Source organism: Muscardinus avellanarius, assembly GCF_963383645.1.
Source record: "Muscardinus avellanarius genome assembly, chromosome: 7".
Classification (NCBI taxonomy): Eukaryota; Metazoa; Chordata; class Mammalia; order Rodentia; family Gliridae; genus Muscardinus; species Muscardinus avellanarius.
The window spans coordinates 37,988,066-38,015,621 of NC_137793.1; the positions used below are offsets into that span (position 1 = coordinate 37,988,066).

Sequence of the window (27,556 nt, forward strand, 5' to 3'; positions counted from 1 at the left end):
GGGCACTGAAGAAATGTCATCTAAACTGGATGGCCAGCTTGCTTTTAAGGCAGATATGGTTTGTTCCATGGTGGGAGATGACAGGGAGAGCCCCTCTCTGTAGTGTTTCTGATTCCCCTTACCACCACCCTCACATGTACCCCAATCCATTCTTATATCCCATATGTGTTCCATATGCTTTTATTTGAAATTATTTCCATTAGAAAAGGTAGGCCAGGTGGGCAACTGGTGGTGGGGTGCTGAAATGCACCTGTATTGGCCAGGCTTGGTGGCCACGCTTGTAATCTCAACACTTGGGAGCCCGAGACAGGAGGATGGCAAGCTCCCAGTTACCCTCAGCAACTTAGTGAGGCTCTTTGCAACTTAGTGAGACCCTGTTTCAAATTAAAAATAAATAAATAAATAAATAAATAAATAAATAAAATAGGGCTGGGGATATAGCTTGGAGGTAGAATGCCCCTGAGTTCAATCCACAGTACCGCACACACAAAAAGGTACCTGCATCATTACTCATGACAATAGCATTATTCATGTTATGACTATATCAGCATGAATGCATGAAGTCACCGATGGAGTGCCCATCAAAGCTGAGTCAAGGCCAGCTTCAGAGGGAGGGGGAAGCAAAGGTACAGTAGTCTTCCTTATCCTTGGAAGATACATTCTGAAACCTCCAATAGATGCTCAAAACTACAGATAGTACCAAACCCTATATATGCTATGTTTTTTTCCTACATAGACATACCTATCATAAAGTTTAATTTATAAATTAGGTACAATAAGATATTAATGAAAATAACCAATAATAAAGTTGAATAATCTTTTTTGTGTGTGTGGGTCTGGTGATGGAACCCAGGGGCATTCGACCCCCAAGCTACACTTCCTGCCCTATTTTTTATTCTTTATTTTGAAACACGGTCTCACTAAGATATGGAGTGCCTCACTAAGTAGCTGAGGCTGTCTGCAAACCGCGATCCTCCGGTCTCAGCCTCCTAAATGCTGGGATTACAAGCATGTCCCACCATGTCCGGCTAAAAAATGCTGGCACTTTAAACCTTATAAAATTGTTTATTTCTGGAATTTTCCATTTAATACTCTCAGACCTGGGTAACTGACACTGCAGACAAGGGGCCTACTATGTGGGGTGATGTCATCAATCTCGTCAACATTTCCACTGGGGGAGCAGTAGGTGACTGGGAGAAACGGCGTCCTGGAAGACAGGGGAGCGGTATGACAGAATGCGGGAGGCCTTGGAGCCTCCAGATTCTGCCTAGAGGGGCCCTGTTGGCTTTTATCTATGAATGAGACCCTGGCTCAGCAAAGAAAACACATAGATAAATGCCACTTACTAAAACCAGGACTGGGAACACTAAGAAGGCTGAAGAACTTCTCTATTAAGGGTCATTTTAGTCATGCTTGATCCATAATGGTAAACAGTCCCAACTCCATAAACTGGGAATTCTCAACGAGTGACCTGGGATTTGCTACCTCAGAGCCACCTGGGCTGGGGAGAGAAGGGCTTGTAATAATGCACTCTTATTCTGCTTCAGGCCTTTTTAAGGCTTCTACTCACGAAAATCTAGGAAACAGAGTGCCGAGTGTCAACCAGGCCAAGATTATTGGCCAAGTGGGAAGTGAATCAGTTCCATTGTTTCTTCTACCCAGAAATCTTCTAAGGGAGGCTGGGAGAGAGTGGTAAAGTCACCAGCAGCAGCCAGCACTGGGGAAGAATTCCCAGTAATGATGAGTCTGCAATGCTACTTTTACGAATAAAGTTTCTGTCTTAGATACACTACCCAAAATGAAAGCATAGAGCATGTCTGGGGTTTTGTTGGGAGCTACAATTGCTGGTCCTGTTTGTTTATTTATTTATTTTGTTGTGATCTGTAGATACAAAAATTTATACAACAAGTTTCTTAGAATTATTATAGATGTAATTTTTTTTTTTTTTTTTTTTGGTGGTACTGGGATTCCTGGAAACCCTTCTACTTCCAGGCTACACTCCCAGACCAGACCTAATATATATATATATATATATATATATATATATATATATATTTTTTTTTTTTTTTTTTTTTTTTTTTTTTTTTTTTTTTTAATTTGGAAACAGGGTCTCTTAAGCCAGCGTGGCTGGCTTCAAGCCTGCGCGATCCTCCTGTCTCCACCTCCCAAGTGCGGGGATTACAAGCGTGCACCACCATACCCAGCTAGATATACATTTTTTAAAAAGGGGGAGAAGGAAGAAGGACTACGTTTGAGTTTGAGACACCTATTTTGCATACTATCTTAAATTAGAGCAAATCTCAAGTAAATGTTTAGGGAGGATTTTTGAACAGTAGGTTCACAGAATATCTAGAAATCTTATAATGCATAATTATACTCTGGAAATGTATTTTTTGTGTGTGTTACTGGGGTTCCTGGAAACCCTTCTACCTCTGGGCTACACTCCCAGACATCAATTTTTTATATTTTTATTTGGAAACAGGGTCTTTTAAGCCAGCGTGGCTGGCTTCGAACCTGTGTGATCCTCCTGTCTCCGCCTCCCAAGTGCGGGAATTACAAGGGTGCGCCACCATGCCCGGCATTGGAAATGTAATTTAAATAGAATTTTGGATGAGTTTATTTCACAATTAGAACTGATTCAAATTTTTAGGTAAAGAAGGTGGTGGAAATGAGATTATGAGTCAGTGGATTAAGGTACTAAATTCAAATTCTGTGTCTGTTTTTATTTTGCCTGGTATTCAGTGAAATAGTTAATCTATAGACATCTTCATGTAAGTATTAAAAAATAATTCCTCTGCCTTGGCATGTTGTGAAACTTTTGTGAAATTTATAGCTATTGAATATTTTTAAAACGCAAAAATCTACTAAAATGAGGTAAAATAACACTTTGTTGTTGTTGTTGGTGGTGGTCCTGGGGTTCCTGGAAACCCTTTTACCTCTGGGCTACACTCCCAGACCTATTTTATATGTTTTTTTGGAAACAGGGTCTCTTAAGCCAGTGAGACTGGCTGAACCAGCGCGATTCTCCTGTCTCCACCTCCCAAGTGCGGGGATTACAAGTGTGTGCCACCACGCCAGCATAAAACAACACTTGTTTTAGCCAGATGAAAACTGATTTGACAAGCCGGGCGTGGTGGTGGTGCATGCTTGTAATCTCAGCACTTGGGAGGCTGAGTCAGGAGGATCCCACAGGTTCGAAGTCAGCCTCAGCTTCTTAGGCTCTCAGCAACTTAGTGAGACCCTGTTTCCAAATAAAGTATAAAATAGGTCTGGAAGTATAGCCCAGAGGTAGAAAAAGCCCCTGGGTTCCACCCCCAGTACCACACATACATAAAAATGATTTGAGAGCCGGGCGTGGTGGCACACACTTGTAATTCCAGCATTCGGGAGGCTGAGACCGGAGAATTGCAGTTCGCGGACAGCCTCATCTACTTAGTGAGGCCCTCTGCAACTTAGTGAGACCCTGTTTCAAAATAAAGAATTAAAAAAAAATAGGGCAGGTGGTGTAGCTCAAAGGTCAAAGGCTTCTGGGTTCCACACCCAAACCCGCCAAAAAAAAAAAAAAAAAGATTTGAATAATTTGAGTATTTTTAATGGTAAGAAAATAAGATGGGAATAGATGAAATCCTGACCATTGTCAGAGCTATCCTGTGACCGTTTTCCTGTGTACTGACATGTCTAAAATTTAGGGGTATTTTTAATAAAACCTTCTAACAAGTGTGTTCACACATTTCTCAGAAAACTCTCCTTGGGGAAGCTCTTCTCATTAGAATTAAAACATATGAAGTCAGCCAGGCGTGCTGGCGCATGCTTGTAATCTGGGCGCTTGGGAGGCTGAGACAGGAGGATCACACAGGTTCGAAGCCAGCCTCAGCTACTTAATGAGGCTCTCAGCAACTTCGTGAGAAGCAGTTTCCAAATAAAGTATAAAATAGGTCTGGAAGTATAGCCTGGAGGTAGAAAAGAAAAGTCCCTGGGTTCCACTCTCAATACAACAACAACAACAAACAACAACAACAAAAAACAAAACCAAAAAAAAAAAAAGGAAGGGAGAGGAAAGGAAGATAGAAGGGAGTGGAGATATGGTCAAAGCATGATATGTACATGTACAGAAACATCATATTCAAACCAATTAATGAGTGCAACTAATATGTGTTAATAATAATAGAGCCAGGCATGGTGGTGCACGCTTGTAATCCCAGCATTTGTGAGGCTGAGACCAGAGAGAGGATCGTGGTTCGCGGATAGCCTCAGCTACTTAGTGAGGCCCTCTGCAATTTAGTGAGACTGTTTCAAATTAAAGAATAAAAAGTAGGGCAGGGAGTGTAGTTTGGAGGTGGAATGCCCCTGGGTTCCATCCCCAGACCCCCAAAAAGAATCTAATAAAGCTGTTTTCATACTGTTACATTTTACATAAGCACAGTTATCATTTTAGTGTCAAAAAGATATGAATATTTTCCACAAAACAAGAGATCTAAGATTAAGGGCATAAAAAATAGGAATATATATATTTTTGTGAAGAACTTTTTTCTCTGCCATGAGAGTATATGCTCATTTAAGGAAAGCCAAACAATACCACGTACATGAAAATAAAACAACAATAATGTAAGAAAACACAATTTACATAAAATTAACACTTTAAAAATGTTAGTGAACATCTTTTCAGGCCTATTTCAATCTGTAGAAATACTGACAGAATTTTACATATTATAACTGTTATATATGTCTTTGCAATTTATAAAAAGATCAGAGAGATCCCTGAGATTACTGCAATCAATGGAGATGAAGTCACCTTTCATAAAAGCTTACCAATTTTTTCACTTATAATTTCTTTTCTTTGTGTGTGTGGTATTGGGGATAGAGTTCAGGGACATTATACCTCTGAGCTATACCTCCAGCCCTATTTTATTTTAAAACAAGTTCAACGTATTCTTATTTGTCACAGTAAACTGAATTTTCTATTTAGTATCATATTAAGATATCACACAAATTACTGTAAAATCATCTGGAATATATATAACAACAACAACAACAACAACAACAACCACCACAAAACCTTAATAGGACAAATGGACCTAGGAATGCAGCTCAGTGGTAGAGGCCCTGAGCCCAGTGACCAAAGGGGGGAACAAAAAAATGGTGAGTGGTGGGCAACAGATCTAAACAGACATTTCTCAAAAGAAAAAAATACAACTGGTGAACAAGTATATAAAAAAATGTTTGCCGGGCGTGGTGGCGCATGCTTGTAATCCCTGCGCGTGGGAGGCGGAGACAGGAAGATCGCGCAGGTTCTAAGCCAGACTCGCTGGTGTAAGAGACCCTGTTTCCAAATTTAAAAAAGTATAAAAGTTGGTCTGGGAGTGTAGCCCGGAGGTAAAAAGGGTTTCCAGAAACCCCAGTACCACACACACACAAAAAAATGTTTTAACATTGCTCATCATCAGAGAAATGCAAATTAAAATTTGCAATGAGATTATCACCTCATCCCAGTAAGAACAGCTATTATCCAAAGACTAAAGATAACACATGCGCAGGAGGATAGAAAAGGAACCCCCGTCCTTAGTGTAAACTTGAACAGCCATTAGGAAAATCCATCCGGAGGTTCCTCAAGAAATTAAAATGACCACATAATCCAGTGATTTCACTACTGGGCACATATTCAAAGGAAATGAAATCAGTATGTTGAACAGTCAAGAAATAGAAGCAACCGAAGAGTCCATCATCGGATAAATTCATGAGGCAATTTACACTATGGAATACTATTCAGCTGTGAGAAGACTGGAATCCTGTCAGTGATTCCAACAAGAGATGGAAATGGAAATCGTTACATTAAGTGAAATAAGCCAGACACAGAAGGACAAATGCCACAGGACCTCACTCATGAGGAGTCTAAAAACGTTGATCTTGTGGAAGTTGAGTAGACAGGTGGTTACCAGAGGCTGGGGAGACTAGCAGGGGGAGAGGAACCTTCTGATTAGTGGGTACTAAGCTACAGTTGAATAAGAGTAAGGAGTTCTGGTGTGCTCTTGCAGAGTAGAGCTATTATATATAACGATAACACACCGTGTATCTCAAAGAGCTAGAAGAAAGGGTTTTTCATGGTAAATGTCTGTGGAGGTAGATATGCTTAACCTGATTTAAACATCATACAATGTGTACATGTACTGAAGCATCACATGGTAGCCTGTTAATGTGCAAATTTTCATGTTTCACATTGTCAGGAAAAATTAATTTAGTTAAAAAAAATATATAAAAGGCATGGTGGCGCACGCTTGTAATCCCAGCATTCGGGAGGCTGAGACCAGAGGATCACGGATTGGGGGACAGCCTCAGCTACTTAGGCCCTCCGCAACTTAGAGAGACCCTGTTTCAAAATAAAGAATAAAAAATAGCTTAGAGGTCGAATGCCCCTGGGTTCCATCCCCAGGCCTGGAAAAAAAAATTACATAAAGCCAGGTGTGGTGATGTACATACACTTCTAATTCCAGTACTTGGAGGTTGAGACAGGAGGCTTGCAGGTTCAAGGCCAGCCTCAATCACTTAGCTAGGCCCTTGGCAACTTAGGAAACTCCTGTTTCAAAATAAAATATAAAATAGGGCTGTGGTTGTACATCCCTGGGCTCAATTCCCAGTACCAAGAAAAATAAACAACAACAACAACTGAAATCTTCCTTAATGTTTTTGAGGCCAATGTCTATGACTAATATACCCTAATATAACATAGTATAGTCTCCAACAATAGGGTCTCCAACAATGTGCATTATATTCAATTACTGATGTAAATATAAGTCCTTTAAACAACATAAATTATATTAAAAGTGCTTTTATAATTATTAAGTTAAACTGGGCAGCTAGTATCCCTTAATAGCTCCCCAATTTCATTTCTGAGGGGCAGGGCTTTTTAAATTGTATACCGTATTCAAGTACAAAAAGGATAATTTTCAGATCTGAATACCAGAAAAGGTTGCTGCTCTACTGATAATGAATTTGCTTCCTGCTTGTGTTCCAGACTTAATTTATTTGATTAGGCGTTTCTGCTCTGACCAGTCCGGAAGGCACGGTGGGGAGGTAGGGTGGTCTGACCGCAGCGAGAATGATGATTGACACCTGCAACGTCTAGGTCTGTCCCGGCAGCAATCCTCCTTTAAACAGGTATAAATTTACCTAAGAAAAGAATGAAGAAAAGAGAGCCAAAGCACGCCAGTGAGCGAGGATTCTAGTCCTATGAAAACGCCCTTGTAAGGTCTGGCCAGTCTAACAGAACTCGTTACACAAAGGCGACAGAAGAGCGCTGAGAAGTAGGGCAGCTTCTTCAAAGCCCACTTCTCTTCAGATCGGAGGGATCTCACAAATCAGGCCACTCACTCCTCTCTCTTTACAGGAGGGAAAGGAAGAGCCCAGAGGAGAATGATTTCCCTAAGTGTCAAGCAGTCGGAAGTGAAGCAGAAGCAAAGGGAGGAGGGGCTTGGCAAATGGCTCTCCATCCTCCCCGCTCCTCCCTACAACCCACAGTCCAGCTGCCGAGCGCCCTGTGTGCGCCTCAGAAACCCAGGCAAATGGGGCTCTCGGCATCCAGGCTCATCCCTGCAGCTCGCCAGTCCAGCTACCCTGGCACGCTGCGTGCTCCTCAAACACAGATCAGACTTGCTACTTTGCTATCTTTTTTCTTCTTGGAATATTTTCCCCCCATCCAGTTGTGGTCAAATTCCTTCTTATCCATCATCTTCCCTTTAAATACCGCCTCTTATCTCTGCACACTCCAAGAAAACAGATTGCTTACATCTGTGTACCCATAACATTTAATAACAACTGTGGGGTTCTTACCACACGTGTTAGTTATGTAAGTATGTGCCCCTCTCCCTTATCCCCAAACCGGGAGTTCCCAAAGGATCACACATCCCGCTTAACCTCATAGTCCCAGCATACAGTAGGTGCTAGGTAAATGCCTGTTGGATTACACTGGATTGGATGAGTGGAGACAAAACATGTAATGTTATTGAACAAAACAGAGTGTTAAAGTCAAATCTCAGACAAAATGTTTGTCTAAATGAATCTATCCTGACTAAAAGTCAAGAACAGAAAAGTAAACTTATCCTTAAATACATTCAAGGTCTTACCAGGTAGGAGACCAACTAATCAGTTAGAAATGTTAACCACTGGTTGATATTTAGACAAAAGTGGAAAGCTAAATGCTAATAATTGATAATCGCCATGAAAGGAAGTCAAGAACAGTGCCCTGCACACAGTGAAAAAGGCCCAGTTGGTGTAAAACTATATAAAAATGTAATTTCCATAAAATTCCCATTATGTGCAATAAAGTAGAAAACAGGACAAGAAAACTATAATAGTTGAGTCTTCATGATAGAAACTCAGAGAAATTTTTTTCAAAAATTATGTTTTGCATACTACCCTATTGTTTTAATGCTCAGATATGTCAGTACCTCTGTGGTTGTAGTATAAACACTGAAAAATGATTTTGGAACAGAACAGTAACTATAAAGGTGGTTTAATGTCTTCATAATGAGGTTACAAAGTAATAAATTTGAATTTGAAAGTGTGAAGTTGGCTTCTAAGTATTGCCAGAAGCTGTATTACATTTTTATAGTCACATCTTGTTTTTGATCAAACATGATCATCTCATTCATGGAGTAGTTTAAAGGTATTTAGACTATTCTTATCCATCTTATTCACCAAATTTGGCTTCAAGCAAACTCAGGCTGTTTCCAACACTTGAACTCACTCTCAAAGGAAGAAGATTGGCCAACCTTATGACCACGCAAGGAGCCAGCTCCAGGCTTTGAAAGTAACTGTGCAAGAAAAGTTTCAAAAGACTTTGTGCAACTGAAGCATTGTTGGAAAAGTTCTTGGGTTCCTTCAGTGACTACTTTTATTTTACTTTATTTGTGGTACTAAAGATTGAAACCAGGGACATTCTATCTCTGAGTTATACTCACAGCCATTTTTATTTTTATGTTGAAACAGGGTCTTGCTAAGTTGCTGAAGGTCTTGGTTAGTTGCTGAGGCTGGTCTCCAACCTGTGATCCTTCTGTCTCAGCCTCTCAATTACTGGGATTATTGGTGTGTGCTATGGTGCCCAGCTTTGGTGACTACTTTTAAACAGATAATATTCACGTTTCTTAAATCAGTCATATTATTTTATACAAACACTTTGCACTTGTACAAAGAAGAACCCAAGAATATAGTTTTTAACAGTTGAAATTATGAGCTGGGCATGGTGGCGCACACTTGTAATCCCAGCATCCAGAGGAGGCAGAGACAGAGGATTGTGGTCCGCGAACAGCCTCAGCTACTTAGTGAGATTCTTTGCAACTGAGTGAGACTCTGTTTCAAAATAAAGAATAGAAAATAGGGCTAGGGGTGTAGCTTGGATGTAGAATGCCCCTGGGTTCCATCCCCAGTAGCGCAAAACAAAAAATTGAAATTATGAAAGACCATTGTGCAAATTACATTGTCAATCTGCAGCTGAAAAAGAGAACCTCACTTTTTACTATCAGGTTTGAGCACAACACAAGTACCCAGAGGTGCAGATGTTTGAAGATAGAGAGACAAGTACTAGTGCTTAGCTGATAGCAAATCTTTACAGAGCACTACAAATTCTTCCAAAGTTAGAACTGTAGAAGGGAAATGACCCTTAGTTTTATAATTCTATAAAAAGTAAGTGATGTACGCAGGGATGCATAGGCATTTAATGGAGGTACTCTTAGTGAGCTTGTATAAGTAATGATTTTAGCAGGATGGTTCATATTTGACTGCCTCCTTTGAATTTTTTGCTTCAATACTTTAGTACTTTTATGAACTTGGGCAAGTCATTGTGTCTCTGTTGTACATAAAATGTGATGAAAATAGAACCTGCCTTGTTATATGTGTATGTGTAGGACACACAATGGACAGTGTCTAATTCATGACAGTGAAATTATCTCATCTCATTTAAGATTTGGCATATTTTAAAAGAACATCAAATCTCAAAACAATATATTCCTTTCTTCTATTCCATTTCCCTATGGGCAAAGGCTTTCTCTTCTTCATCCTGTGATATCCAAAATACTCTGCCTGGTTCCCAATGCACAAAACTACTGAATAAATGTCAGTTGAGTGCATGATCACATCTCTCTGGCCGTTACCAACTGTCAACCTCTGCCCTTCACTTAGCTCATGTGCCATTTATTATTTTCTCATTTTATAGGTTCTAATGAAAGGTTTGACATTTTGTGACTTTAGAATTTCAGCAAAGGTGTTGTCTTTGTAAAAAAGTGTAAGAAATCTACTAATTTCATTTTAAAAGTAGTCCTACTTTACATAGTATGGAACTTTGTCATTAATGGTGTAAGGACAAGCAGGAGGGAAGGAAATATGTTCTCGATGGTTTATATAGGGTCTTGGAGGACGACATTATATGTTATATAAAGAATCTGGTCTTCCCTCACAGCACCAGGCTCCAGAGAAGAAAGGTAAACAAGGAGCTAAAGTGAGCAGCTGTGGATCATTCAGTGTAATTCAGCAGTTCTTCCAGCGCAAAGAACGTCTAAAACTCCCAGTGGACAAGATCATCACGCCTTCCAGAGATTCAGAACAGAGCTCAAAACCAGAAAAGAAGTACGCCAGCCTCACGGCCGAGGACATAGCAGCGGCGCCATACTGCCAGCAGAGGTGGCGGATTCACCAGGCCTGCGGCAGCTCCAGATCGGCATGCACAATAACCGTGAGTGAAACTGCAGCCCCTACAGGAGAAATCCCAGCACTGCATGCCCAGGGACTTGCATAGCTTTGATAATCTCCCTGGGTCTGAAATTTTACAGACAAACCCAGTGAAGGAGTAGCGGTGGCAGAGATACCACACCTTAGTTGCAGCTCCCTGTGAAAAAACGCCCAACCCGGCACCCCCACAGTCTCGTGCAGCCTCGATTAACTCCCTGGGTCTGAGACTTTACGATACAACCCAGTAAAGGAGTAGTGGTGACTGAGATTACCACAAACTCCAGATTCAGAGCACCCTAAGTGAAGTCATGGTGACCCGGGGAAGAACCCAGAAAAGGCACAAACTTCTGAAATCATTGGAGAGAGGAACAACAATAGAGCAATGAATGCCCACAACCCCATGTTATCAGAACCTGATAACAGAAATTCAGAGATCTCCAGAAGATCAAATCAGGAATATATCTGTAGAAATAATACAGGACTTTCGAAAAGAATTTAGAGAGAGTCTAAAAGACATAAAGGATGCAATCATTGAGGTAAAGGCCTCAATTCAAACTATAAATAATCGATTAGACCACATGGAGAATAGAATCTTGCTCCTAGAAGATGATCACTCCAAAAACGAACGCATAATTTATAACTTAGAAAAAAAAATCAGACAGCAGGAATCTGACATTGAAGAAATATAGGCCCATTTTAAGAGAGCTAACCTAAGAATAATCAGATTAGAGGAGGGAAAAGAAGGTGAAACCAAATGGATCAATAATCTCTTCAAATAAATAATAGCAGAAAGTTTTCCAAACATAGAGCAAGAAATTGATACACAGGTCCAGGAAACTTATAGAACTCCCTTTAGACAGGATCAGAGAAAAGGTTCCCTATGCCACATAATTGTCAAAATGACCAATGTAGAAGCCAAGCAGAGTATCTTAAAGGCAACAAAAACAAAAGGCCAAGTGACATTCAGAGGCAAACCAATTAGAATCACTCCAGACTTCCCAAACCAAGTCATGAAAGCCAGAAGGGCTTGGAGTAACATATTCCAAACTCTGAAAGAAAACAACTTCCAGCCAAAAATTTTCTACCCAGCAAAACTATCTATCAAATTAGATGGGGAAATAAGAAGCTTCCATGACAAACAGAAACTGAAGGAATTTATGTCTTCAAAACCAACACTAGAGAAAATACTCAAAGAGATTAACTACAAAGAAGAAATAGATAACACACACCAGAACCAGAGAAACAAGATTTTCAGCAACATGTAAGGAATTAAAAGTTATCTCTCAATAATCACACTGAATGTAAATGGCCTCATTTCCCCAATAAGAAGACATAAATTGGCAAAATGGATTAAAAACCAGAATCCATCCATCTGTTGCTTACAGGAAACACACTTTACAATTAAAGATAGTAACAAACTCAAGGTAAAGGGCTGGAGCAAGGTAATTCATATTAAGTAGCCATCCTAACAAATGGGTAGTATTTCACTATAGTTTTTATTTGTATTTCCTTAATGATTAGTTAAATTATGATAATGATGAGTGATATTCATGTGTTTATTGGTCGTATAAAAATCTTTGGAGATTCATTACCTATTTTAGTCTTTTACCTATTTCTGAATTATATTGTTTGCTTTTATTGTTGCTAATTTCTAGGATTTCTACTTGGAATATTAATATACCTCCAGATATAACATTTGGAAATATTTTAACCCATTCTATCAGTAACTTTTAATTCTGTTTGCACTGTCTGTGGATGTACAATATTTTTTTTTACTTTTTATAAAGTTTGTTTGTTTATTCTTATGTTGCCTGTGCTTTTGGAATCATATCTAAGAAATCACTGCCAATTTCAATGTTGTGAAGTTTTATGACCCAGGTTTTCTTCTAAAAGTTTATAGTCTTAAGATTTACATTTAGGTCTTTTATCTATTTTGAGTTAATATTTGTATATGGTTTTAGGTAAGGGTCCAATTATGCCTTTTCATGTAATTGTTATTTTTCAACAATATTTAGAGAAAAGATTATTATTATCTTCACCAAATGTTCTTGGAAACCTTGTCAAAAATAACTTGACCATATATGAAAAAATTTATTTCTAGGCTTTTTATTTTACTCCACTGGTTTATATATCTGTCTTTGTAGCCGTAGTACACTGTTTTGATTATTGTTGCTTTATAAGGTTTGAAATCAGAAATTGTACATCTTCTAGTTGTGTTCTTTTTTGAGATTGTTTTGGGTGTTTAGAGTTCATATTTCATGTTAGGATAGATTTTTTCTGAAAATAAATAAATGTATAAAAATAAAGTTAAAAAAAAGAAAGTTGGAATTGAACATGAAAAAAAATATTAATGCAATCACTTTGGAAAACAGTATGGAAGATCCTCAGAAGAAGGAAAACAAACTTACATATGACCCAGCAATACCACCTCTGGGTATCTACCAAAAAGAATGAAAACCAAAATACCAAACTAATGCATGAGCAACCATGTTCATAGATGCACAATTCACCATTGCCAAACTGTGGAACCAGCCAAGATGTCCTTCAACAGATGAGTGGATTACAGAACTCTGGGATATGTACACAATGGAATTTGCCCAGCCATAAAGGAGAACAAAATTATGGCATTTGCAGTGAAATGTCACACAAAAAAAGAAATCAGATGCTTTCTCTAATGTGCAAAAACTAGAGATAAATGGGTAACAGGAGGAACTCTAGATGAAGAAGAGATCCTATAGAGGAGCAATTAAAGTGAACTATCTGAGGGAATGGGAGGGGGAAGAGGAAAATTCTTTACAGCAAATGATGTACTTAAACATATCAAAGTTAATCAGGAAACCAAGAATGGGAAGGAGCGATGGAGAGGGTAGGGGTTAGGGATTGGAAAGGGCTGATTGGGTGATGTGTACATGTATATCTCAAGTTTTTTTTTTATCCTATTAAGAAATATGACTACAATGCACCAATAAAAATTTATTAAAAAATAAAATGAAATAAAATACCCTTTGTAATAAACCAGCAAAAAAAGAATCTGGCACAATTTGTAAAGATAAAATGAATCAAATGAGGTACTTTCCAGTGAATTACAGACACAATAGAGTGATAATAAAAGTTGTCATAATGACTTAGTGACTTTTCATCACTCTTGACATCCAGCAACTCAACTCAGAACTCAACTTTTATGGCTCTATATATCACGTGTTTCAAAATATGTGTAATATATTTTAAAATGAAGTAACTTCTTCAGATAACAATTTCTAATAATAAAGGATACAAAAATTGGCATGTTTCTAAGGTTCTTTCCAGTTTTTAATTCAATGAACATGATGGAAGACATAATTTGAAACATCTAAAAGATAACGAGTATGGACATAGTCATACTTTTGATATGTGGGCTTTAAGAAAAAAAATGTATATATATATACATTATATATATATATCATATAAATATATATGATATACACATATGGATAAAGACAGATTAATATTTCCAGTAGGGAGAAAGATGTCACCACTCATGTCAATGCCTGAAACTCTACTGACAAAACATTGAGAGAAGAAAAGAAAACGATACAAGTTAACAGTAAGTCAGCATTTTTTTCTCTTTTCAATATAATTCAGTATTATTTTTGCTATCTTTTAATAATTCTCTTCCCTTCCCTTTCCATCCCCTTATTTCCCCCAACTTCACATTTCAATTGCTCCACTTGGTTTCTTCTGTTTTTAACAGGTCTCATCATTGTGACCTGTTTAGTTGGTCAGAGTGTGGCCTGGACATTGCCACCTCAGCTGATGAGGGGCCTGTCCAGGAGCATCAAGACTAGAAGACGGGAACAAAAGAGGTCAGAAAATAAAGAGACGACTTAGGATGACCCAGGAATCGCTCCCTACACTTAACACTACGAGTTCACTTTGCTAGGGTCAAAAGAAAGTTGTATTCTGATGGCTTTGCCTAGCACAGGATAGCACAGTATATCATGTATCATATCATGTCATATTATACTGTAGTAAGTGGATAGGTAGTTAACAACTCTTCAAAGAACTTGAAAAATTAAATATGAGAATAATGCCTGCCATCTATTGAGCTCTCCTACAGTGTGCACTCCAGCACTGTGTGATTACACTTAATTATCACGAGCCACCTCATTTTGCCAAGTCCAGGACACCCGCACTGTCATGTGCTGCGTGCTGATGCTTTGGTTAATAGTGGTCTGCATGTACAATGGTGCTGCTATGGAATTATAATGCAGCTGAAAGATTCCTCCTGCCTGCGGACCTCACGGCCATTGCTAATGTGGCAGCACAAGGCATTGCTCACATATTGGTGATGATTCCAGTGTGAACAAACTCCATGCACTTCCAGTTGTATAACAATATAGCACACACATTATGTCCAACGTATAATAACTGATAATGAAATAAACTGGTCTCTGTATTTAGTACATTATACTTTTATCATTCGTTTCAAATGCACTCCAGTGTACTGTAAAACAGAATTCCAGGTTGCACCAGCAGCTTCCTGATCTACCTTCTGTTTTACTTTCTCTTATGCTTGGTTTCGCCTCTTACTTTTTGCTCATCATGGTTCTTACAGTGATAGGCTTTATCATTATATATATGCCAAATAGCCTAGGTGTGTAGTAGACTACACCATCTAGGTTTGTGTAAGTACATTCCAGGATGTTCATATCACAACAAAATCACCCAGCGACACGTTTTTCAGAACATAATCCCATTGCTTAGCAATGTACGAATATACAAATGTTGGAAGTAGATATTCTAAGACAAAAACAAGTCAACAGAAAACTTGATTCTGGCCTTCAGTGACAATAGCACGAGAAAAACAAAACCTTGGTAAGTAGTTACCTTTGAGACAAGAAGCTATGAGGTGGAAGACAGAAAGAAGGCCTTTACTTTTTATTTTACATGGACCTACATTGTTTTAATTTTCTTTCATTCTTTTTATTTTTTAGTACTGGGTATACTGAACTCAGGGGCATTCTACCTATGAGCTACACTTCCAAGTCTATTTTTTATTCTTTATATTTAAAACAGGGTCTCGCTAAGTTGCAGAGGGCCTCACTAAGTAGCTGAGGTTGGCTGTGAACCTATGATCTTCCTGTCTCAGCGTCCCAAGGAATGGGATTACAAGCGTGCGCTTCCATCTTATATATGTATGGCTTAAAAAAATCTCAAAATGGATAAGGAAATTATGGTCCAAGTTTGTCATTAAAGAATCCAGTAATAAAGACTATATGTGAAATTTTAATAGGTTATAAAAAAGTATACAAGTATCACAGCCTGAATTACCTTTGACATTGTGATTTGGACAGTTTATAAAATCTCTAGCATAAAATGTCACCTAATCAATATTTCACAAGTTTTATTATATAATAAAGTATAAGGCACTGACCTACCCTTCAGGTTCTTATAATCTTGTTTCTCTTGCTAAGTGAATGCTGTTATTTATTTATCTGTTTGGTTTTGTGGTACTGAGGATTGAGCCCAAGGGCATCTACCTCTGAGCTATACCCCCAGCTCTATTTTATTTATTATTTTGATATACAGTCTCACTAAGTTGCTGAAAGCCTTAAAAGTTGCTAAGCCTGGTTATGAACCTGTGATTTTCCTGTCTGGGATTATGGGTGTGTGCCACCCACCAAGCCTAGCTACCCTTTCCTTAAATCTGCAACATACACACATATATCACTGGTTGGAACATAAAATGTTGTGGTTACTTTGGAAAGTGGTTTGCTAATTCCCCACTAACTTAAATATAGAATACTATATGACCCAGAAATTCCACTTCCAGGCATACACTCCAGAAAAATGAAAGCACATGCCAACACAGACCTGCTGGCAAACATTCAGAGCAGCATATTCCTAAAGGCCAGAAAGTGAAAACAACCAAAAAGTTCAACAGATGAATAAACAAAATGAGATCTATTTGTACAATCAAAACTTTGCACATACTACCTTCATGTGGGCGAGCCTCAAAACATGATAGGAAATACAAGAAGGCAGAGAAGAGATACTAGATATTGTGTGATCCCTTTACAGCTCACTCCCAATATATGATGGCCCTACTTAACATCTTTCCACTTTTTGATGGTGCGAAAGCAAAACACATTCAATAGAAATCATATTTTAATTTTTGAAGTTTGATCTTTTCTGAGGCTAGAGATATGTGGTAGCATGTTTTCTCCCAGTACTCTGCAGTGTACCATGTGCTAATAAGCCTTGATGTTTCATAGGTTAGTGTAGAGGAAAAAAAATTGAAAAATTAAATGCATTTTTTTGTGTGGGTCTGGGGATGGAAACCAGGGGCAGTCTACCTCCAAGCTACACCCCCTGCTTTATCTTTTATTCTATTTATTTATTTATTTATTTATGGTACTGGGGTTCCTGGAAACCCTTCTACCTCCGAACTACACCCCCAGACCTATTTTTATATTTTTATTTGGAAACAGGGTCTCTTAAGCCAGCAAGGCTGGCTTCGAACCTGTGCGATCCTCCTGTCTCCGTGCGCCACCACGCCCGGCTATTCTTTATTTTTGAAACAGGGTCTCACTTAAGTTGTGGAGGGCCTCACTAAGTAGCTGAGGCTGCCTGCCAACCATGATCCTCCGGTCTCAGCCTCCTGAATCCTGGGATTACAAGCGTGTGCCACCACGCCCAGTTAATTATATACAATTTTTACTTAGAATATTTACAGCTTAAGATGAGTTTATTTAGGATGGAGCCCCATCATAAGTCAATAAACTTTAGTACATGAAATGCCTAGAAAAGGAAGATTTCCTTTAGAAAGAAAAGAGTGATTGGCTAAGGCTGAGGTCAGACTAGGAATAAGGATTAAGGATGAACATGCCTGAGGAATTCACTGGAGGGGTGGGAAGGCTTCAGAACTAGGTAATGGTGATGGTGCACCACTTGGTAAAGTTAAAGATGCTGAACTGTACACTAGAAATGGGTTGGACCTGAAACATCCCCAGTGCACATGTCGAAGGCTTGGTCCCCAGATGGGCTTTACTGAGGGGAGGGGAAGCTGTAGGAGGTGTGCCTAGCTGGAGGGAGGGGGTCACTGGGGGCCTTCAAAGGGTTTGTTTTGTGCTCTGCCCCTTCCTCTCTCTCTCTCTTGCTTCCCTAAGGCATGGTGGGCAGCCTGCTCTGCCATGAGCCTCCTGCCATGATGCTCTGCCTCACCACAGGCCCATAGTGATGGGGCCAAGTGGCCATGGGTGAATTCTTTCCTCTTTCAGTCATTTTTCTCAGGTACTTTGTCACAGTAACAGAAATATGACCAAGACATGGGTAAATTTCATGGTATATAAAATATACCTCGGTAAGCTTGTTAAAAATAGTGTGCATCTCTGGGGTATCATCCCCCATTATGAGTACAGGAACCTTTTGACACATGTAGAGTGATCAAGACAGTATGTAAATATCATTCTGCCTTAGCGAGTGCTGTTTAAGTTGGCTTGGCTTCTCTTCTAAGGGTAAATAATCAAACCTATGTTGGGATAAAAACAGTCCATATTTTTTTCAGAGAGAAAGTAGGACTTATAAGTGTGTATGAGGAGAATTCTTTCACAAGGACCTTTGCTTTATCCTATTTGAAAATGTATAAAGTACCTAAAACTAAGCATTAAAAATTTTTGAATGGTGCTGAAGTGCAGTTCTGTTGGAATTTAGCAAATGGGAAGACTCTGCAGTTTAAAACTGGATCTGTAAGGGGAAGCTTAGTGCCAGGAAGCAGGATATGGAAATCAATAGATCATGGATACAAGTATTGGACAACAAACATGGTAATACCAAAGCAGTAAGTAATATTTAAATAATCTTGGAGATTACAAAACAGCTACGGCATGAGAACAGTCTGCATAAAGAGAAAAACAAGATAGCGGGGTGTGGTGGTGCACGCTTGTAATCCCAGCATTTGGGAGGCTGAGACAGGAGGATCGCAGTTCGCGGACATCCTCAGCTACTTAGCAAGGCCCTTTGCAACTCCGTGAGACCCTGTTTCAAAAATAAAAGACTAAAAAATAGGACTGGGGGTGTGTAGCTTGGAGGTGGAATGTCTCTGGGTTCCATCCCCTGTATCATCATCATCATCATCATCATCATAAATAATAATAATAAAAAGAGGGAAACAAGATGCCACATTAGATTTGTAGGAATGCTTGGGTGCTCTCACACAATCCTTCAAGGTCACGGTCCAGGTGTTGTTGCATGCTACTGAAAGAACTTATACCTTCTGCATGCTGAAAAACTAGTTTCATTACATTTTATGTCATCCTCTCATCCCCGCCCCATAGCACATCCCAGACCCTTGACAAACATCACTGAAGTTATTAGATAGTTGACAAAATGTCAGGCACAGATGAAAAAGCATTTCTTACATTTTCCTCTTAAACTTCGAATCGAGCCTGTATGAAACAGATGACAAGACAGAAGCTGACAGGTGCTCAGCAATCTGCCAGGGTCATGCCTCTGGGACACAGGGCAGCCAGAAATCAAATCCTAGTTTCCTAGAGCTTACATTTGCATTCTTAGCCACTTTATTTACTGTCTTTATAAGTCAGCAATTTTCTATGTATTAATGCAGTCAGAGAGCTAATTTAATTAGTGTGTGTGTGTGTGTGTGTGTGTGTGTGTGTGTGTGTGTCAAACTGGGGACTGAACTCAGGGCATTCTACCTCGGAACTGGTGCACCCCAGCCCTATTTTTTATTTTGAAACAGGGTGTTCCAAAGTTACGGAGGGCCTCACTAAGTAGCTGAGGCTGGCTGTGCACCTGTGATCTTCCTGTCTCAGCCTCCCAAGTACTGGGATTACAAGCGTGTGCCACCACACCTAGCTAATTCATATTTTTTTCATACACTTTCAAACCACAACACCCTACTTTTCTCTATCTTTTCAAATATCTCCATTGATTGTTGTTACTTTAGTGAAATTTGTATATTTTCTAATATGTTATACATAGATTTTTCTCCCTATTTCAAAATTTATATTAGAAAATAAAAGGGGAGGTCTCTCAGATTTGATGGAAATTAAAAATAAAACACGAGTTTGGCGTGGTGGCGCATGCTTGTAATCCCAGCATTCGGGAGGCTGAGACCGGAGGATCACGGTTCGCAGACAGCCTCAGCTACTTAGTGAGGCTCTCTGCAACTTAGTGAGACCCTGCTTCAAAATAAATAAAAAATAGGGCAGGGGATGTAGCTTGGAGGTCGAGTGCCCCTGGGTTCCATTCCCAGACCCGCAAAATAAATAAATAAATAAATAAATCACTCAGAGATAATATGTAAGAGAGATTCTTTTGCTAAATAGAAACTTTCAAAGTTCAGAGTTAAGTAAGCACTAGAGAAATCAAGTTATACTCAGTAAGTATTTGCCTTTGCCTCTCTTGCTTCTGATTTGAGGTCAATTCCTCACTCTTTATTATGATTGTCAAGTATTCACAACATGCCATGCACAAACAAACACAGTATAGCTTAGATGATACCTCATTTAACTACCAGCAATTTATTTTTACTTGATTTTACTCACAAAAAGTGTGAGGTCAGATGTTTTCCCTTATATGTGGAAGGTAGAAAGAAACTGAGACACAGGAGGGACTCCAGTCAAAGGAGGAGAAAACTTAGTGGAGTGAAGGAGGGAACTGATTGAAGGAGAAGGGAGGAAGACTTGAAGAGGGAAACACCTCAATGGACATGACGTACATACACAAACCCATCAATGCCAGTCACTACTGATGCCAAGCACAGGAAGGTGGGAGGAAGAGGGCTTGGGATGGGGCTTGGGGGAGGGCTCAGTGAGTTCTGTGTGCATGTGTGCCTCTCTCACCCTAAACTTCTGCAAGGTGTATGATTACAATGCACAAATAATAATAATAAAAGATGCCGAGCGTGGTGGTGGTGCACGCTTGTAATCCCAGCATTCGGGAGGCTGAGACCTGGAGGATTGCGGGTGGCAGACAGCCTCAGCTACTTAGTGAGTCCTTCTGCAACTCAGTGAGACCCGGTTTCAAAATAAAGAATAAAAAATAAGGCAGGGGGTGTAGCTCAGAGGTCAAATGCCCCTGGGTTCCACCCCCAGACCCGCAAAAAAAAAAAAAAAAAAATTTAAAAAATTTAAAAAAAAGAACTGGTCAAAATAATACCTCTCTGTGAATACTTTAAAGATTATTTAAAGTTTGAAATTAAATATTGAATATCTATGTATGTAGAAAAATTTCAAACACAGAAGTATGGTGTTTTGTAAATAGAAATTGTTGGTGTAGATGCTAGGAGTATATTTCATTAGTACAGAACAGTATCAAGTCAACTGTGGCCCCATATTATTTTACATATCAAAGTGTGGTAGTTGTCATTTTCTTTTCCTGGGACAATAAAGAATTTATGATTAGATTTCACATTAAAAAAAAAAGAAAGTAAAAAATACACCTAAAATAATAGGTGTACCAGAGAGCTCTGTCCCCCTACGCTACTATGCTATCCCTAATACTAGGGACTGAAACCATGGCCAAGGATACTGGGCAAGTGCTTTACCTTGCACAAATGCTATATCCTTATCCTTTTTTATTTTATTCTGAGAAATGCTCCTTAAATTTCCCCGTCTGGTCTTGAACTTTGAATCCTCTTGTCTCAGCCTTCTTGGTAGCCAAGATTTGAGCTGTGGACCACTGTGCCTGGCTGATAGCTTCCTTTTAAGGTAAATGTTTATGTTGTTTACATCCAGCCTCTCCTACAAGAACTGAGTAAATTTTTAGATTTTGTTTGCCCTATATTATTAAAGATTAAATGTTAACAATTTAAATTGCATTAGAAATGTACATTACATGTAATATAATTTACTATTTGGGATATGAATCAAAGGTAACATTTGTTGAGAAATATATCCGCATTAGTTTTAGCTAAATTTATTAAAAGTAACCTGGCCATTACAAAATCAGACCCATAAGAAATGTTAAGAAATAAAAGGATGTTCATAAAATGTGTGTCAAAAAAATTTTGACTATGCTAAAACTGTCTATGTAATGCTAGATGAAATTCAGAATGAGAGCTGGGCATGGTGGCAGCTTATAATCCCAGTACTTGGGAGGTTGAGACAGGAGGATGGCAGGTATAAGGCCAAGCCTCAGCAACTTGTGAGGCCCTCTGCAACTTAGTGAGATCATATTTCAAAATAAGAAATAAAACAGGGCTGAGGGTATAGCTCAGAGATAGAATGCCTCTGGGTTCAGTACTACGGGGAGGGGGGGAGAAAGAAATTCAGAATGACATAAGTAATAAAAGTTGTAAAAATAGGGATCTCAAAAGGAAATACACAGCTTACAGACCTTAGAAAAGGAATATACTCTTTTTAAATATAATATGCAGTTTGGTTATGAGTGAATCAACAGCTTAACCTTCTGTAGCTTTTTTTATTCAGAAATAAATAAATAGTAAATAATAAATAAGCTGCAGCTCTCTGACAAGGAAATGTACCTAAAAATAACTGACAGCAATTTCAATTAAGAAAACAGTAAAATGTAGAATATACCCTCACAAAGTGAAGGTGAATGTCAGGTATAAGCATATTATATATCTTAAGTAGGTCAGGAGCCTCAGCTTCCCCAGATGGTTATTGAAGCATATGGTTATTGAAGTTATTTATTTGTCCTTTGGGAAATTCAGCAAGAAAAAAAACATGTGACTGGAGTTTAGAGGAATCTAGAGGAAAGAAACTCAATATAATCAAATGGTTAGCATGTGAATTCATGTATATTAACAACTTAAAACAGCACTTTGTACAAACCAAACTACTCCAATAAGCATTAGTTGTTAAATAGCAGCTGCTAAATTCCATGGGATTGAATACCACATACAAGGCGAACATGGATATGGAAGAGAAGTTTGTGGCCGGTGATAAGTGAAGGCTTTATTTATTTATTTATTTATTTTGTGGTACTGGGGTTTCTGGAAGCCCTTCTACCTCCGGGCTACACTCCCAGACCTATTTTTGCATTTTTATTTGGAAACAGGGTCTCCTAAGCCAGCGCGCGGGGCTAGCTTCGAACCTGCGCGATCCTCCTGTCTCTGCCTCCCAAGCGCGGGGATTACAAGCGTGCGCCACCATGCCCGGCAAGAGAAGGCTTTAAATGAAAGGAAGTTTATTGATTTAACCAAGTTTGAGAGAAAGGAGAGAGGAAATTGCTTGATCAAAAGAATACAGGGAAGGAAAAGAGACTAATAGAATTTAGTCAGTACTACATTCACCGCATTTCTTATTCCACCTGCATATTGCCTCTTTTGAGTTTTACTTAAGCTGGGTGTGGTGGTACACACCTGTAATCCACATACCCCGAAAGCTGAGACAGGAAGATGGCAGATTTGGGGCTAGCCTCAGCAATTCAGTAAGATGTTCAGCTACTTAGTGAGGCCCTGTTTTAAGATAAAAAACAAAAAGGGCTGGGGGTATAGCTTGGATATAGAATACCTTCAGGTTCAATCCTCAGTACCCACCAAAGAAATATATTTTTATTTTATTATATTTAATTGATATTTTAATTTGACTAATGATCACTGTATATACTTATAAAGAACAATATTTATATAATACTTTGGCATATGCATACAACATGGGATGATTAAATCAAGCTAATTTATATATCTAGCACCTCATTATCTTTTTTTTTTTTTTTTTTTTTGCAGGTCTGGGGATGAAACCCAGGGGCATTCAACCTCCAAACTACACCCCCTGCCCTATTTTTTATTCTTTATTTTGAAACCGGGTCTCACTGAGTTGCAGAGGGCCTCACTAAGTAGCTGAGGCTGTCCGCAAACCGCGATCCTCTGGACTCAGCCCCCCAAATGCTGGTATTACAAGCGTGCGCCACCACGCCCGGCTTCATCTATCATTTTTATAAGACACCTGAAATGAACTTTTAAGTTATTTTAAAAGACAGTATCACTGACAGTATCATATAGTTCATCCTGCTGTACAACAGACCTCAAACTTACTCCTCCCACGTCTGAAACTTTGTACCCTTTGACAAGCAACTCCCTGTTCCTTCCCTTCCCAGCCTCTGACACCATCATTCTACTCTACTATGATTACCAACTTCTTTAGATTCCACATGCACCTGAGAGCAAGCGGCACTTGTCATTCTGTGTCTAGCCTCTTTCACTTAGCATCATGTACTGCAGAGTCATCCATATCACAAAGGACAGGGTTTGCTTCTTTGTAGAGCTGAACAGTGTCTATCTACTGTATTTCCCACTGCATACATGTGCCACGTTTCCTTTACCCATTCGCCCACGAATGCGTGGGTCAGGTTATTCTGAACCTTGGCTACAGTGGATAATGCTGCATTGAACACGGGGAGTAGCCTGTTACGTCTTCAAGAATAGGGCTGCTAGTGTGATTGGCCTATGAGTATACTGATCGTTTAGGATCTTAAAATCTTGGTAGAGAAGTCTGTGTTTGTTTATTTATTTGGGGTACTATGAATTGAACCCAGGAGCATTCTATCTTCGATCTGTACCCCTAGACATTTTAATATTTTTATTATGAAAAAAGGTCTTGTTAAGTTATGGGGGGTCTTGCTAAGTTGCTGAACCTGTGATCCTCCTGTCTCAGCCTCTTGAGTACTAGAATTACAGGAATGTATCACCATGTCCAACTGAGGAGCCTGTGTTAGAATATGCCATAGAAGGCCACTCTAGATTATGGATTCCGGAGCTAAGCAACAGGACTAAACTGTTGTGCAGTGGTTACAAGTTGGCTCTTGCAGTGAGAAAATCTGAGCTTGACTTTGAGGTGTTCTCTTATTAACTGTATGACTCTGCCTAACTTCTCAGAGCTTCAACATTCTAAATTATAAAATGAAGCTAACAGCAGTGCCTCTCTCAGTCTGTGTGCACATGCATTTGAAGTGCTGGGCACACTCTCTGCTGCTTAGCAAGCATCCTCAGCAGAAGCCAGTGGTTATTACTTAGGAGGCCCAGTTCCAGGTCACTAGGCCTAGGTGTTTACAGGTAGATGTAAGGAAAGATGGAAGAGAGTCACTGTCATACCTAAAGCGACACCTGGACTTCAGAAAGACTGAGCCTAGTGATAACTAAGTTACAAAGTACAAAATGGAGAAGTTAGACTGGGTTTTTAAGCATAAATATTTGGCAACCTAAAATTATTTCAATGTGGAATTATAACACTAGTATATCATTGTGATAATGATACTGTTTTGAAATTACTCATATTCTGCCAGCCCACTCTTGCTCTGATACAAGACAAATAATTTAAGAGCTTTGAAGGAGAGAATGTGTATAATCTTAGATTGAATCAGAAATTACTCTAGTAGGCTTGGAAAATACCACTTTGTAGAGAAAAACAAATAAAAACCTCAAAAAGCAATAGTTTCCTAAAGACTATAAAATAGGTAAACATCTTTACTGTAGAGAAGATTTGGTTTGGCCAAAGTTTTGGGATTTGCTTTTGTTTTGGAACTGAGGATTGAACCCTGGGACATCCTATTCCTGAGCTACACCTTCAGCCCTTTAAAAAAGTTTTTTTTAAATGTTCTTGCTAGCCGGGCGTGGTGGCGCACGCTTGTAATCCCCGCACTTGGGAGGCAGAGACAGGAGGATCACACAGGTTCGAAGCCAGCCACGCACGCTGGCTTAGGAGACCCTGTTTTCAAATAAAAATATAAAAATAGGTCTGGGAGTGTAGCCCGGAGGTAGAAGGGCTTCCAGGAACCCCGGTACCACCAAAATAAATAAATAAATAAATAAATAAATAAATAGTTCTTGCTAATTTGCCAAGGATCTGGCTAAGTTGCTGAGACTGCCTTGAATCTATCTCAGGCCTCCTGTCTTAGCCTTCTAGGTACTGTAATTGCTGTCTGGTTTGGGCCAAACTTTCTATAGTAGCTTATCTGTGTATAATGTGGCAATGGCTACCAAAGTCTCTTGAAGTATAGTGTTATACATTTGGGCCTCCCTACCCCACCCTGCTCTTGGAGTTCCATAAGGGCAGATCCCAAATCGCATTTATCTTTATATTACCCACTGTTCTTGAACAAGCAGATACTATAGTATTTGCTGAATGAAATGAATTGGCTATTCCAAATGAAGGGCTGTGTGGGGGCCCTGAGCTTCAATGTGGTTAGGTTTATTTTCTAAAAGTCATTTTCCTACTATCCAAAATTTCAAGTCAGACATGGTGATGCATGCTTGTAATCCCAGTTCTGGAGAGGCTGAGACAGGAAGATCACAGGTCCAAGGGCAGCTTCAGCAAGTAGTGAGAATCACATCAACCTAGTTAGACCTATGACCAAACAAAAATAAAATAGGGCTAGGGGTGTAGCTTAGAGGTAGAATGCCTCTGGGTTCAATACCCAGCACCACACACATATACACACAAAAAAATTAGGCTGGGGGTGTAGCTTTGAGGTAGAAAGCCTCTGGGTTGAATCCCCCATACCAAATAAATAAACTAATTTATTAATACATTTCAAATTAATAACATTTGTCTACATTCTACAGTAAACTCTTCAATCAATCAAAGGTATCTTTTAAACTGAGTGTCTAGACAACTGGGAACATGAAGATTTCAAAATTTGGTAGCCACTGTACAGACTTAAATTATTGTTTTGTGTAACTGGAGCTAAATCTTGCCTTGGGCAAATCCCCAGCTAGGAATTTCAACCTGGCTTTTAGCCTTGCTATTGCCACTCGGTGGTCTGTAACCTCCAGTCCATCGCATGGTGAGAAGACTATCTCCGATGCCTCTTTTTCAGGGGAATAAAGTATATATAAGAATAATTAAGGCCAAAGGAAATAGATGTTATTTAACAGTTCATTTTTTCCTTGGACTTGAATTACTAAATTAGGACTTTATATTGGGTGAGAAAACAAAACCATTTTGGGGCGGTTACTTAAAATAATTGTTTCTTCATCATAAAGAAGAGCCAGACTTGGTGGTTCATGCCTATAATCCTAGTACTTGGAAGGCTGATACAGGAGGAATAAAGGTTTGCAGCTTTGAGGCTGGTCTCAGCAACTTAGGCCCTCAGCAACTTAGAGAGACCCTGTTTCAAAAAAAAAAAAAAAAGGCAAAAAACACTGGGGTTGTAACTTGGAGGTAGAATGCTCCTGGGGTTTAATAACAAAAATAACAACAAAAATAATAATAATGAAAGAAAAGTGAGAAACTTCAGCTTAAGTTAACAATGTTGGGAAGGCAAAGCAAGGAGTGGCCAAAGGAGGCAGAGACCTTGAAAGCCAATGTGACCAAAGCCTTGAAAGGACACATTGATGCAGCTGATACAGCTCATCTTCCAAAACTTCAGCCCAAACTTCAACTGAAACATATGCATTCACACATACAAGCCCTTGTGTGGAACAAAACTGTGATTTGTTTTAAAAAAGTAAATGAAAAGGGATGAGTGATGGAGACTGAGCCTTTATTATTAAAAGATTTTATCATCTTTTTACTTTCATATCAGCAAGACTCTAACAACCTGACATCACACGATACAAATGGACTTATGTAGATACGGATCTTATTATTACATAATGTTATAGTGATATAACAAATGAGCAAATACTGAAATATTCCTTTCTTAAAAACAAGAATGGGAATGACGATCATTTAAAAACCGTGCCTGTTGACTAAGAAATAATTCAAAGAAGCAGAGGGGAGGAAAAAATGAGTTTCATGCAGAAAGTTCATCCTTGCGGCCAAAATATTTGAGTTTTTGGTTTGCTAAGCCAGAAGACTTCATAGGTCAAAGAGCTGTGCAAATCCTCCTGTTATGTGTATGCATGTTTTAGAGGGCAGCCACAGCCCAGTGT

The 27,556-nt window shown here is 39.1% G+C and overlaps 1 protein-coding gene across 6 annotated transcripts in view; it reads right to left on the minus strand.

The window, feature by feature from the left end:
- GRAMD2B (GRAM domain containing 2B) overlaps window positions 1-27,556 on the minus strand; it is a gene marked incomplete at both ends in the record, with an annotated part of 151,296 nt that overhangs the window by 60,336 nt on the left and 63,404 nt on the right. The window lies entirely within an intron of this gene.